The following is a 14166-nucleotide window of genomic DNA, read 5'->3' on the forward strand; positions in this document are numbered from 1 at the left end:
TTGCCGATGAAGCCTTCGCTCTCAGCAAGCACCTCATGAGGCCATTCCCCCAAAGAACCCTCACCCCGGAGAGGAGGGTTTTTAATTACCGGCTGGCCAGAGCTAGAAGAGTGGTTGAGAATGCGTTTGGAATTCTGGCCAGCCGGTTCCGCCTGTTTCAAACAGCCATTAATTTGGCGGAATACAAACTTAATTTTATCATTTTATCGTGCTGCATTCTGCACAACTTTTTAAACAAACATTCTCCGAATTATATAGGCACAGTTGGGCCTGAGGCCGGACAAATAGAAGCCAACCTTACGGGCCTGGATACTGTCCGTACTGGCTTGGCCCCCCAAAGTGCCCGTCAAGTTAGACAGCAATATGTTAATTATTTTATGGGTAGGGGGGCCATTGCAATGGGCCAGGATATATAATTTTTTACAATAAAAAAAATATTGAGGAAATCTTGCATTATATTTATTGCTTGCCTTTCTTTTGGGCTGTCTCCTAGGTTATGGTTGAGCAGTTGTAGTGCCAACTGTATTTTAATTTTAAATGTCTAAATAAGCTCCATTGCCACTGTAAACAACTTTTTTACAATTATAACCAAACTGATACTGAGCCTTGAAATAACAAACCACACATTTATTTAATTCCTATAAGGAGATGTTTTTATTAATGGTTGTTATGCATTCAGTTCTGCATTTAGTATAAAATGTTCATAGACAAAAATATAATGATATCTTAATAATGTAGAAAAATATAATTATATTTAAATATTTCTACCTAATCCACAAAAAAATATTTTTGGCTTTTTGATTTTCGCAAACAGGCTTTTTTTTTTTTTTTTTTGAAAATCAAGTTTTGTTATTTTTTTTGTTTTTTTAAAATCAAGTATATATTTTTTTTTTTTGGTTTTTTAAAATCACTTTTTTTTTTTTTTTTGTTTTTTTGAAAATCAAGTTTTGTTATTTTTTTTGTTTTTTTAAAATCAAGTATATTTTTTTTTTTTTTTTGGTTTTTTAAAATCACTTTTTTTTTTTTTTTGGTTTTTTTGAAAATCAAGTTTTGTTATTTTTTTTGTTTTTTTAAAATCAAGTATATATTTTTTTTTTTGGTTTTTTAAAATCACTTTTTTTTTTTTTTTGGTTTTTTTGAAAATCAAGTTTTGTTATTTTTTTTGTTTTTTTAAAATCAAGTATATTTTTTTTTTTTTTTTTGGTTTTTTAAAATCACTTTTTTTTTTTTTTTTGGTTTTTTTGAAAATCAAGTTTTGTTATTTTTTTTGTTTTTTTTAAAATCAACTTTTATATTTTTTGTTTTTGTTTTTTTAAAATCAAGTTTTTTTAGTTTTTTTTGTATTTTTAAAATCAAGTATATTTTTTTTTTTTTTGGTTTTTTAAAATCAATTTTTTTTTTTGGTTTTGAGAAAATCAAGTTTTATTTTTTTGTGGATTTTTTAGGTATTTACGAGAAACAGCCCTCCTTTTTTAAATTAGGTTAAACAGCCATTTATGTTCAGCCAAATGGGGTCAGCAAACAGGAAATGAAGGACATGATTGATGTTTTGGGGTTTAAAAAAGGGCATTTAGATTCGACCCAAAACATCAATCATGTCCTTCATTTCCTGCTGCATACGATCCAGCCGATTACGCATTTCATCAATGTCTTTATTCCAGGCCATTATTTGACCAATTAGCCGTTGGGCACTTTCAGAGGTGAAATAGTCACTTCTTGTTGTACCTAAAGTGGAATGAAACCAAAAAATGTCTTTAGAAATATGCACACATACATAGTTTACCTTACCATAAATAAAGCTGTTGTCTCAGACACTGACCTGGTGGGGTGCCCATGTAGCCTAATTCCTCCACATCCTCGGGGGTGGCACTGTTGCTTGAAGGAAGCACAACCAGATCCCCTAAAATAGAGTAGACAAATTACATTAAACAAAAGGCAGCCATGCATAGATTACCGTAAGCTGGTGTGTCAGACACTCACCTGGTGGGGTGCCCATGTCGCCCACCTCTCCTTCCTCCACATCCTCAGTGGGACTTGGGCTGATTTCCCAATCATGTTTGGCTTGGGGTGGACTGTCTTCTTGTTGGCTGAGTGATTTTTCCCCTATGTGAAACAAAAAATTATTAATCTACTTAGCACACAGATATTTTAGTACATAGTAATTTTCCAACATTTGTAGTGAAGTGGTTTGTGTAGAGTTCCTATTTTACCTCAATATTTAAAATTATAAAGACATATCGGATAGATAGATATCAATATCTCAAAATATAGTTAATAATCTTTTGATCTCTCTCTATATCTGGAACAAAATCTCTAAATATCTAACTAAATGTAAAGAAAAAAAATTAAGATAACTTAAAATATTCAAAAAGAATGTTTTACATTTCTATATCTATCTATCTACCTATCTCTATATTTCTCTCTCTCTCTCTCTCTCTCTATATCTATATATATATCTAGATATATCTAGATATATATAGATATATATATATATATATCTATATATATAGATAGATATATAGATATATAGATATATATATATAGATATATAGATATATATATATCTATATATAGATATATATATAGATATATATAGATATCTATATATAGATATATAGATATCTATATATATCTATATATATAGATATCTATATATATATATATATATATATAGATATCTATATATATATATATATATATATAGATATATCTATATCTATATATCTATATCTATAGATATATAGATAGATATATAGATAGATAGATAGATAGATAGATAGATAGATAGATAGATAGATAGATAGATAGATAGATAGATAGATAGATAGATAGAGATATATATAGATATATATATATATAGATATATAGATATAGATATATCTATAGATATATCTATATATCTATATATATATATATAGATATATATATCTATATATATATATATATCTATATATATATCTATATATATATCTATATATAGATATGTAACGAGGTTTATTAAAAGATCGTTTAAAACGATGAACAAAAAATCGTATAGGAAGGAAAAGCACATGGAGCAGTATACAAGGTAATAAACACAAGAGAAAAACACGACAAGTACTTACTTTTTTTAAGAACTTTCCGGATACGTCGGTATTGATCCGGCTCCCTGAGTTTCAGGTCAGACCATCTTTTTCTCAGTTGATCTTTGGAGCGCTGGACCCCAAAAGAAGCCTGCAAAGTGGCCACGACCTTCGCCATTATTTTGGCCTTGCGCAAATTTGGCCGTGCGTACGGCCCATACTTCCCATCATAGTCGTCTTTGTGAAGAATGGCCACCATCTCCACCATCTCTTTAAAACTCATATTAGAGGCCTTAAATCTAGGCCTCATAGATTTTGTTGACGTTCCAGCCTCCGGGCTATCTCCACTACCTGAGGTCGTCAACATTTCAGGTGTCTCCGCCATTATTTAACTCCACTACGCGCCGTAACAAAAAATGGGCGGAGAACATGAGTTAAAATCGAACGTCAGGGGCGGGCGACGCAGGCGGAGTTTCACACATGCGTAGTGTATAAAGAGGGGCCTTGCGCACGTGTCGTATGTACGTTCTGTGCGTCGAATTAGGGGGCGGAGAACATGAGTTAATTTCGAACGTCAGGGGCGGGCGACGCAGGCGGAGTTTCACACATGCGTAGTGTATAAAGAGGGGCCTTGCGCACGTGTCGTACGTACGTTCTGTGCGTCGAATTAGGGGGCGGAGAACATGAGTTAATTTCGAACGTCAGGGGCGGGCGACGCAGGCGGAGTTTCACACATGCGTAGTGTGTAAAGAGGGCCCTTGCGCACGTGTCGTACGTACGTTCTGTGGTAGGTGATAGTGGACCAGGACGTTACAAAACGAAGGTAATTTTAGATCTCTATTTTTTGGGTTTTATGGTCATGACTTTGTAGCAAGCGGCCTATATGGCTTGATAGATTGATGAGGCCTACATAGGGAGAAGATGATGAGGGGTTAGCAGAAACCTATAATAAAAGTGTTTTTTGTCTTGTGACTTCATCTTTTCCAGATATAATGAATCCCCTATTTAAGGATCCAGAGTTCCTTACAGCTTTTATTTCGAAATATCGAGAGATGAGGAATTTGTGGGAGGTGAAACACCCTCAGTATTATGCAAAGCATGTGAGGAAGTCAACGCTGGAGAGACTTCTGGCCTTTGTCCAGGCGACCATCCCGGAAGCAACAATGGAGACATTGCTCAAGAAAATTGGGGTCTTGAGGAACATGTATAAGAGGGAGCATAAGAAGATCCAGGAATCAAGGAGATCAGGAGCATCAGCAGATGATGTTTATGTACCCAGGCTGTGGTACTACAATCAACTCCGTTTTCTGGATGACCAGAATGAAGCCAGGCCATCACTTTCAACCCTTCCCTCCACCCTTCCCTCCACCCTTCCCTCCACCCCAGCAGAGGCTGATGAGGAGCAAGCTGGGTCTTCCATCCTGGATGAACCAGATATGACCATCTGGAGTCAGGTAAATTATTTTAACAAATATTTACTGTACTAATATTAATGATGTTAACTGGATGTTATAATTGTCTAAAATAATTTTGCACTCAAAATTGTGTATACATATCAATTGACAGTAGTGGCTAAATATGTTTGACACCTGCTTGAAATAATTAGGGTGTCTGATTAGACTCTTTTATTAAAGAGATGTATTCACATTGAATTTGCTATTCATGAGAAGCAAACTGTGTGTCATTGATGAACCCAAAAAAATATACTCAAACTATTGTCCTTTTTTTATACACAGGATGAGTCCATCCAGGAGGAATGTGGGGAAAGTGGCAGGCAGGAGGAGACCGGGCCCATGGACAGCCTGGAGGAGGCCGGATTCACCATCATCCTGGAGGAGGCTGGGCCCAGTGTCAGGCAGGAGGTGGCTGCTCCCAGTGAGGTGGCTGCTCCCAGTGAGGTGGCGGGGCCAAGTGAGGTGGCTGGGCCCAGTAGGAGCCTGACCGAATCCCAAGTGCCTCCCCTCCACCTTCCCAAAAAAAGGGCCAGGAAGGGGATGGTCACACAGGACGCATCCCTGCGCCTCATGCAAGAGGCCACCCGTTTTTTAAGGAGCCCCCCCGAAGCGGAAGAATCCTATGGCTGCTACTTAGCCAGCAGGCTTCTTCAGATGGATTGGGAGCAGCGCCTCATTTGTGAGCGCCTATTTGGGGAAACAATCCATAAGGGGCTGCAGGGCACGCTAACACAAAACACCCAACTACATGAGGCAGCCCCCCCCCCTCCTCCTCCTCCTCCTCCTCCTCCTCCTGCCACAACTGAAACACCAGAGCCACAGCCTCAAAAGAAGGCTACAGGGAAGGCTGCAGGGCAGCGTGGAGGAAAGGCTGCAGGGAAGAGAAGAAAGTGATGACCTGGGTTCAGTCTGGTCTGACAGAAGACGCAGGCTGTTGTAGGACCACAGTCTGGGGACATCTAGATCATCTGCTGGTGCTGTTGATCTCTGGGATTCTTGGACCAGATTGTGCTCCCTCTTATATGGACTCCGCAAGATCACAATTTTCTGGTACACCTACTTTTTCCAGCGTTGACTTCCTCTTTATTTTATTTTGACCATGAATAAATGGATCTTTTTTGAGTTTAGCAAAAGACTTTATGTGTTTTCTTTTAAATCATTGATTTTACACACAATGTTAAATTAACAAGGGACAACAATCTCATTGAGTTTGGAAAAAACACACCAAAAATACATTACTAATGTTAATAATGTTCAAGTGGTAAGTCTTGAAAATAAAAAAATTTACATAACCAAAAACGGTGCTTTGGGTTAACTTTATCTAAAAACTAAAAAATAATCACTATAAAAAAAAAAAAGAATAATGGGTTCTTTGTGGTAACTTTACAAACCTAAAAAAAAAAAAAAAAAAGGGGAAAAAGTATTATTAGTATGGAAACATTGTTTTTAAAATGCATACTATATCATTAATGAGATCAAAGAGAAAAAGAATCCAGAAATCAGTTTGGGAGAACTCTGATTATGAACAGCAAAACACCTTCGTTCTTTAGAGCATTCGTAAAAAAGAAATAAAATGCGCTGCATTCAACGATCACAGATTTTGCAGCGTGATGAATGTGCTACCTACAATACGAACACTAGTTTTACTAGACCGAGTGCTTCCGTTTAGTTTTTGCTTATGAGCATGCGTCGTTTTTTTGTCCGTCGGACTAGCATACAGACGAGCGGACTTCGGGGTCCGTCGTAGTTACGACGTAAAGATTTGAAGCATGCTTCAAATCTAAAGTCCGTCGGATTTGAGGCTAAAAAAGTACGTTGAAAGTCCGGAGAAGCCCACACACGATCGGATTACCAGCCAGCTTTAGTCCGTCAGCGTCCGTTGGACTTTTGTAGACGAAAAGTCCGACCGTGTGTACGCGGCATAAGTGTTATTAAAATCACTGCTCCCGAAAAAAAAGGAAGTTTTTAAGACTTTTTTTTGCATTGATACATGTCCCCTGGGGCAGGACCCGGGTCCCCAAACACTTTTTATGACAATAACTTGCATATTAACCTTTAAAATTAGCACTTTTGATTTTTCATATTCGTGTCCCATAGACTTTAACAGTGTTTGCGTGTTCAAACTAATTCTTTGCCTGTTCGCATGTTCTGGATGCGAACCGAACAGGGGGGTGTTCGGCCCATCCCTATTGGGCATCATTCAACTTGGAAATGGAGTGATGTTGGATAATAGATCAAGTACGTCTGTGGAGGATAGCATCAGAGAAGAGGTGAGTATTGCTGGGAAAGCTGTTTTTTATTTTTTACAATAAATTGTATAGCCAATATGTAAGGTAAAGTATACAGGCTTGAAAAAATCAGTTTGTAAATAGATAGAAAACTGTCTAAAAGATGGAATTCAGAGAGTAGTGGTTATATATACAGTATGTATTCAAAAGGCCAAACTTTAAATGTAAAAAATAAAACAAAAGAAGAAACAGAACTCCCTGGATAATGCAGATAAAACTACTGATGATTGTAAAGGTTCTTTAACAAAAATGTTATACTTACCTGCTGTGTGCAATGGTTTTGCAAAGAGTGGCCCCAATCCCCCTAATCTGGGGTCCCCCGCTGATGCTCTGGACTCCTACTTTTCTCCATATGCCACCATATTATCCAATTCCTGCACACGTGCAGGTTTGTTTCAAAGCAACGCTATGTGTGTTTATTGACACACACATAGTGTGGCTCAGCTGCATGAGAGCAGTTGCTCTTCTGGCTCTCTTTCTCCTCAGTGGGGAGTTAGTCTGCTTGAGTGCCCCCAAAGCAAGAGGTTTGCTAGTAGGGGAACTCGGCAGGGGGGAGGAGTCAGGACCGATGACGGGGGACCCAAAAAGAAGAGGGTCGGGGCTGCTTTGTGAAAAACCATTGCACAGAGTAGGTAAGTATAATATGTTTGTTATATTTTAAAAAATTACAACCTTTACAATCACTTTAGGCTTTTTATGTTTGCTGCTGAAAGCACTGTTTTTATTCACATTTTATATGTTTATGAAAAATGGCTTTGCATGTGATCCTGAAGCACTATCACTGTAGCGATTACCCCTGAAACTTACAACTGGCAATGTAAAAAAGACTATTATCAAAACACGTACCATGTCAAGACAATGGAGAGAAATTTCCTTTGGAAAATTCAGAGCAGAACATAATGGGGAAAGAACAATGTCCTGACTGTGGTGAAAGGAGAAACCACCTTAGGAGGAAAAGAGACTTTAGGCCTCAGGACAACCTTGTCCTTATGAAGAGTGCTTTAAAGAATAATGCTGCTAACTCAGAGACAGTGACTCTCCATGTAGAGGTGATAGCAATACAGGGGAAAGGTGTGTGCAACACCTTGCACAGATGTCTTAACCAGAGAATGAGTAGCCAATGGTATCTGAAACAGATGATACTCAAGGCCAGAACCTTATCTAGACCAGACTGGGAGAAGGGCAGGCTGTGTCTCATGGAGAATGAACTAGAATGAAATTTTCTGGACTTGCACCATGCAAATTAAGAGTTCAAGGTATGATGATAGACTTTGCAAAAAGTCCATTTCTTAGTGTATAAGAGGGCCAGGGCAAGAATTGAAGATTTACCCTGGGACCAAAGGGTCAGGGCACAAAAGCAGAGGAACAGAAGTTTGTCCCGGAACAAGATCCTAGACAGGGCTGCACCCAATGTGAGGCTCAAGTTCTAAAATCAGGGAGTCAGTTCCGTGATGATTTTCAAATGTTGATGTTTCAAACATATCTGCAATGCCTGCTGTATATTGGCTTGCAAGGGAGGACTAATCTGGCTAGATCTAATGTTAATACCACCTGGCTCACAGGCTACTAGTCACCACATGGCATATTTTCCTGTGGCCACTGTGCCCAGTATAATTTTGTTATGCGGGGTAACTCCTTTAAACAACTCTGTACAGGTAAAACATTTGATATCAAGTCCTTGACTACTGTATAACAGATGTCACTTGTTTATCCCCTTTAAACTCACACCATCAAACACCCCTGCTACATACCCCTTCCTTTTACCCCAATAATTGAGACCACACCCATCTGGAGTAAAATATTGGCCGTAGCAGCCAATTATCTTTATTAATAATAACTGATAATAATAATTTAACATCAACATAAAACATAACTGTATAAACACCTGAAATATGATTTAATTACTCCCGTTGGTCTTTGCAGGGAAAAACCCACCAATCTTAAAACTCAATCCACTCCGGCACTGCGGTACTATAACTAAAAAATAGGCCTACAGCTGACATGCTAGCTCGGAGACAACCAACCAATAGCCCGCAGTGCACCAATTCAAGCTAAAACCCTTGTTAGCTGAAATCCCACCAACGGGCCTCATACTAGCGATGGGTCCCGCTCTCTTCCATATCTGGGGTTTATTCCTTCACCCGCAAAGACCAACATCACGCCACTGCCACGACATCAACCCTTGTAAACTATAAAACCAACTAAATCCATAAAACACCACACTTACCACATGTTAGGGAGGGAGGGTGGGAAGCTCGTTCCTCCTGACCAACTGAGCTGGGGAGGGATCTCTCCCCTAGCTCAGTTAACTCTGCTCCACCCCTATTACCCCATCCCACCAATCCCTACTCTCCTTAACATACCTACCTAATTCCAAGCTCCCCTATTAACCCAGTCATGCCCGCCCTTTGCCTATTCTTTTTTATTTCTTTGCTCCGGGTTTCCTTGACTACTGTATAACATATGTCACTTGTTTATCTCCTTTAAACTCACACCATCAAACACCCCTGCTACATACCCCTTCCTTTTACCCCAATAATTGAGACCACACCCATCTGGAGTAAAATATTGGCTGTAGCAGCCAATTATCTTTATTAATAACAACTGATAATAATAATTTAACACCAACATAAAACATAACTGTATAACCACCTGAAATATCGTTTAACTACTCCCGTTGGTCTTTGTAGGGAAAAACTCACCAATCTTAAAACTCAATCCACTCCGGCACTGCGGTACTATAACTAAAATATAGGCCTCCAGCTGACATGTTAACTCGGAGACAACCAACCAATAGCCCGCAGTGCACCCAATAACCAATTCAAGCTAAAACCCTTGTTAGCTGAAATCCCACCAACGGGCCTCATACTAGCGATGGGTCCCGATCTCTTCCATATCTGGGGTTTAATCCTTCACCCGCAAAGACCAACATCATGCCACAGCACACACCAGGGTAAAACCTTACCCTTGTGTGCCCTGCCAAACCCTCAATGCTCGCTGGATCCCATCCTGCAGACCCAATGCTCATAGATCAATCCCCACATCATTCAGGTGTACTCCATCTCTCCTCAATTATCGCCAAGTATCCACCTCCAATTCCAGGTGCCGTATGGCCAACCCCCCATTTCTCACCACAAAACTGCTAATTTCCTTGCCCGGTTAATCTTATCCACCGACCTGGCCAGTTTCCAAGTGGTACGTGCCACGATGTCCGACCACACAATAAGCATATGTGGAAAAGACATCCTAAGTTGCAAAAAATCAAATTTGATGTCTCGCACCAAATCTAACATTGACCGTAGCCCCAGATCGTTGCCACCTACATGTAACACCAACACATACGGAGGTCTGTCCAGACGTGCAAATTTGCTCACCTCCGACACCGTCCTTCCCCAAAGCATGCCCGACACACCAAACCACCTAAGACAAGCTTCCTGCCTGGAAAAACCCAGCTGTCTCCCATCCCGTCTTGCATCTCCTCTCCTGGCCCCCCAACAAACATAACAGTGGCCCACTGTCCATACCAGGCATTGTGTCCGACCTGAAAGAAAAGAAAACAAACCCCCCAACAAATCAATAGACTCCCAGCACATAATAAACAATCAATGTACTACCTCAACCTGCACTTACTGTATATATATATATATTTTTTTTTAAACATTCAATATCTGCGGGCGAACATTAGACCTAAACCGTCAAGATTCCCATCTCCCAATCCTTTTTACCGCTGCCTCGTCCAATCCTCAACGAACCGCTTCCGTAGCCGCCCCTATCCTAAATGAATGGGATGAAAACTTTTCACCCCCCAAACCCAATGCCCCTCAAACATTTTTTGAAAATTGCAATAAATTGAAAGCGAGATAAAAACAACCCGTCCTGATGTATTAAAAGGGGGCCTCCCCCCCCCCGGGCGTATAGCTAAAGACCCTTGCACCAACATTACTGGGCACAAGGGAGAACCAGGCAGTGAAAAATCCTGCACTGTCTTACCCTTGCCCCGCTGATCTGTTTTAGATTTCCTAACCAATATGGACAACCTGTCTTCCCCACATCTGACATCTGTCACCCCCAACCCCCCTTTTTCTTTTTTGGAGGGACTATCTAATTCACTAATCCTAAAAGCCCCAAAAAACGAATGCCGCCTTGAACAACACCACCTCATACTCTGACGAACATGTAGAGTCTAAACACGCTACTATCTGTCCCAACATCTGGAAAGAAACTGGGCACCTAGCGTCCCTCCCCGGCTTAACACGCCGGTAGCCCTTCAGTGCCTGCCTAACCCAAAAATCTTTTGTTAGGTCAGGGAAACCTTGAAACTTTAACCAAAATGCCAGACCTGCCATCTTCTTCTCCAGCCCAGACACCGACACCCCATCCTCCAAGTTCCTGGAAACGAAATATAAAACTAGCAACCTGAGATCTTGGTCCTCATGTCCTTCTGTCACATGTCGCAACAGAGATAACCATTCCTGCCATACCCTGTTGTATGCAGACCACGTCGTGTCGCTCACCGACCTTTTTATCCAGCCTGCTAATTCTCCAAGGCAATCCTCCACAGCCACTCGGGACAAGGAACCCCTTCTCGCTCTGCCCCTGGCGCCATTTCCCGGAATCTGTCCCACTGAAAGCGAGATAGTGCATCAGCAATGACATTTTCCACTCCTGGGAGGTGAACAGCATAGATAAACACGTTCAGCTGTAGACATCTCAATACAAGGTGTCTAAGCAACCCGATCACCGGTGGTGATGTCGCTGACACCTTGTTAATCATCTGCACCACCCCCAAGTTGTCCCCGTGAAACCTAACTTTTAAATTCCTGAAAGATTCACCCCATAACTCTACCGCTAATACAACCGGGAACAGTTCCAACAGTAACATGTTCTTCACCATCCCTGCATCCTTCCACGACTGTGGCCACAGCCCTGCACTCCACTTACCTTGGAAAAAGGCTCCAAACCCCGCAGAACCCGCCGCATCCGTGTACAGCTCCAGATCAAAGTTGCTAACTGGCCCTGACATCCACAGTGCCCTGCCGTTGAAATTAGCCAGGAACGTGTGCCATACCTTCAGGTCCTCCCTATGAGCCTTCAGCAAACGCACATAGTGCCTGGGAGACTTCACCCCCACTGTACTTACAGACAGCCGCCTGCAAAATACCCTTCCCAAGGGCAGGATGCGACACGCAAAGTTCAACTTACCTAGCAATGATTGTAAAGTGCGTAACTGAACTTTTTGCAGTCCCATGATCCCCCGAATTTCCGCCTGCAATGCCGTCAACTTATCCTCTGGTAACCTACACTCCATGGCCTCAGTGTCCAGAACAATGCCCAAGAAGGTCAACACCGTCTTTGGACCCTCTGTCTTCTCCAGGGCCAGCGGGATGCCAAACTTCTCTGCAATATGTTCCAGCGTGGCCAACAGGACCGCACAGACTTCCGACGCAGGTGGGCCCACGCAGAGGAAATCATCCAAATAGTGAATGATGGAGTTTAATCCCGTGACGTCCCCTACCACCCACTCAGTGAAAGAACTAAATTGTTCAAACAAACCACAGGATATCGAACACCCCATAGGCAAACAGCGATGTACATAATATTCATCCTGCCAACAACAACCCAATAAACGAAAACTCTCTGGATGAACTGGTAACAAGCGAAAAACCGACTCTATGTCCGTTTTTGCCATGAGTGCCCCCCGCCCATACCGCCTAACCCAAACCACCGCTGCTTAAAATGACGTGTATGATACTGCACACACCTCCAGGTCGATGGCATTATTCACCGAACTCCCTTTCGGGTAAGACAAGTGGTGTATCAGCCTAAATTTGTTAGGCTCTTTCTTTGGCACCACACCTAGTGGTGACACAACCAAATCCGGTATTGGCAAAAATTCAAAAGGACCACTCATACGGCCTAACATAACTTCCTTCCGCAATTTTTCACCCACCACCTCCGCATGTAGCGAAACTGGCCTCAAATTGTGTGACATCGGGGCGTGACCAGGCTAGAAGGGATTCTAAAACTCTCCAAAAAACCCTGGCCTAGCAACCGCGCTGCTTCCCTGTCCGGGTACCTATCTAGGAAGGGTTGCATCCTTCCCACTTTCACCGGCGTTGTCCCCTTTACTAACAGACTCGCCGGTACGGCCTTTGTCCTGTTTAAAACACCGTGATACAGGGTGTCCACTTCCGCAACCTGAACATTCATGTTTGTATTTGCAAGACCCCCCAAATCTGCAGGACCCTTCATTAAATTGCCAACAAACCCCTTTTTTTCTTGTGGCCGATTGTCCGGAGTTGGCAGATCCACCGACCCCCCCCCCTGAAAAAAACTGACCCGTCGGCCTAGCCGAAGTCATAAGGCGCATCCATAGGCTGATGTCCTTATGATCCCACCTCAAGGATGGGCGGATAGCCCTCCGCTGCCTAAATTGCTCATCATACCACAGCCACGCTGTGCCCCTGTAGACTCTGTAAGCCTCTCCCACGGTGTCCAAATAGCAAAACAATGCCGAGCAGTGTTCTGGGTTCTTTTCCCCAATCACACTCGCCATTATCGCAAAGGCCTGCAGCCAATTCGTAAAGGTCCTGGGTATGAGCCTATACCTCCTTTTTTCTTCATCCTCCTTTTTATTATCCTCCGGCTTAACTCTATCCAAATTAAACTTTTCAAGGGACAGGAGCCCAAAAATCTCCACGTATTCCCCCTTCCAAATTTGTTCCCTCACCTCAGGTTTCAGGTGTGCTCCGAGGGGCCCCTTAAAACACACATAAACTTTGCATTTTGCTGCATCCGCCAGCCTCACTAAGTCTTGTTTTTCCGCCCCTTCTTCCGTTACCCCTGCAGGTGTCTCAGGAACCACTGCCTGAACTGCCACCCTAGCGACCTCTGTCACGGGCACCGCTTGCTCTGCACTAGGCCCGGGGGGAATCCCTGTGCCCGTTGCCAAACCGGCCAGTGTTCCCCCTCCGACCCCAGGATCCACCCATGCCGCCGCAGGAGACTGAATCCCACTTGGCCCTGGCTCGAACCTTTTTACTAAGTCCCTCAAACCCGCTAAAAACCCTTGTAACCCTGCTTCCGCCGTGGCGCGGTCTGCGACCTGTGTGGCCGGATTGGGAGGCACAGTCATGTCCGACCGCCCCGCCGAGCCCTGACCACCACTACCCACCTCCCCCACATCCCTACCCACAACACATGAATTATTACATATCGTCTTACCATGATGCCTGGAAGGGGTCCCACCAGCCGAAGGTCCCGTCTCCACCGCCGCTGGACTTCCTCGCTGCCCATCGTCATCCGACTGTGACAGCTCCCCCTCAGATCGGTCTTCTCCCATCTCCTCCTCGCTGGCCGATG

Source organism: Aquarana catesbeiana, linkage group LG03, assembly GCF_042186555.1.
Source record: "Aquarana catesbeiana isolate 2022-GZ linkage group LG03, ASM4218655v1, whole genome shotgun sequence".
Classification (NCBI taxonomy): domain Eukaryota; kingdom Metazoa; phylum Chordata; class Amphibia; order Anura; family Ranidae; genus Aquarana; species Aquarana catesbeiana.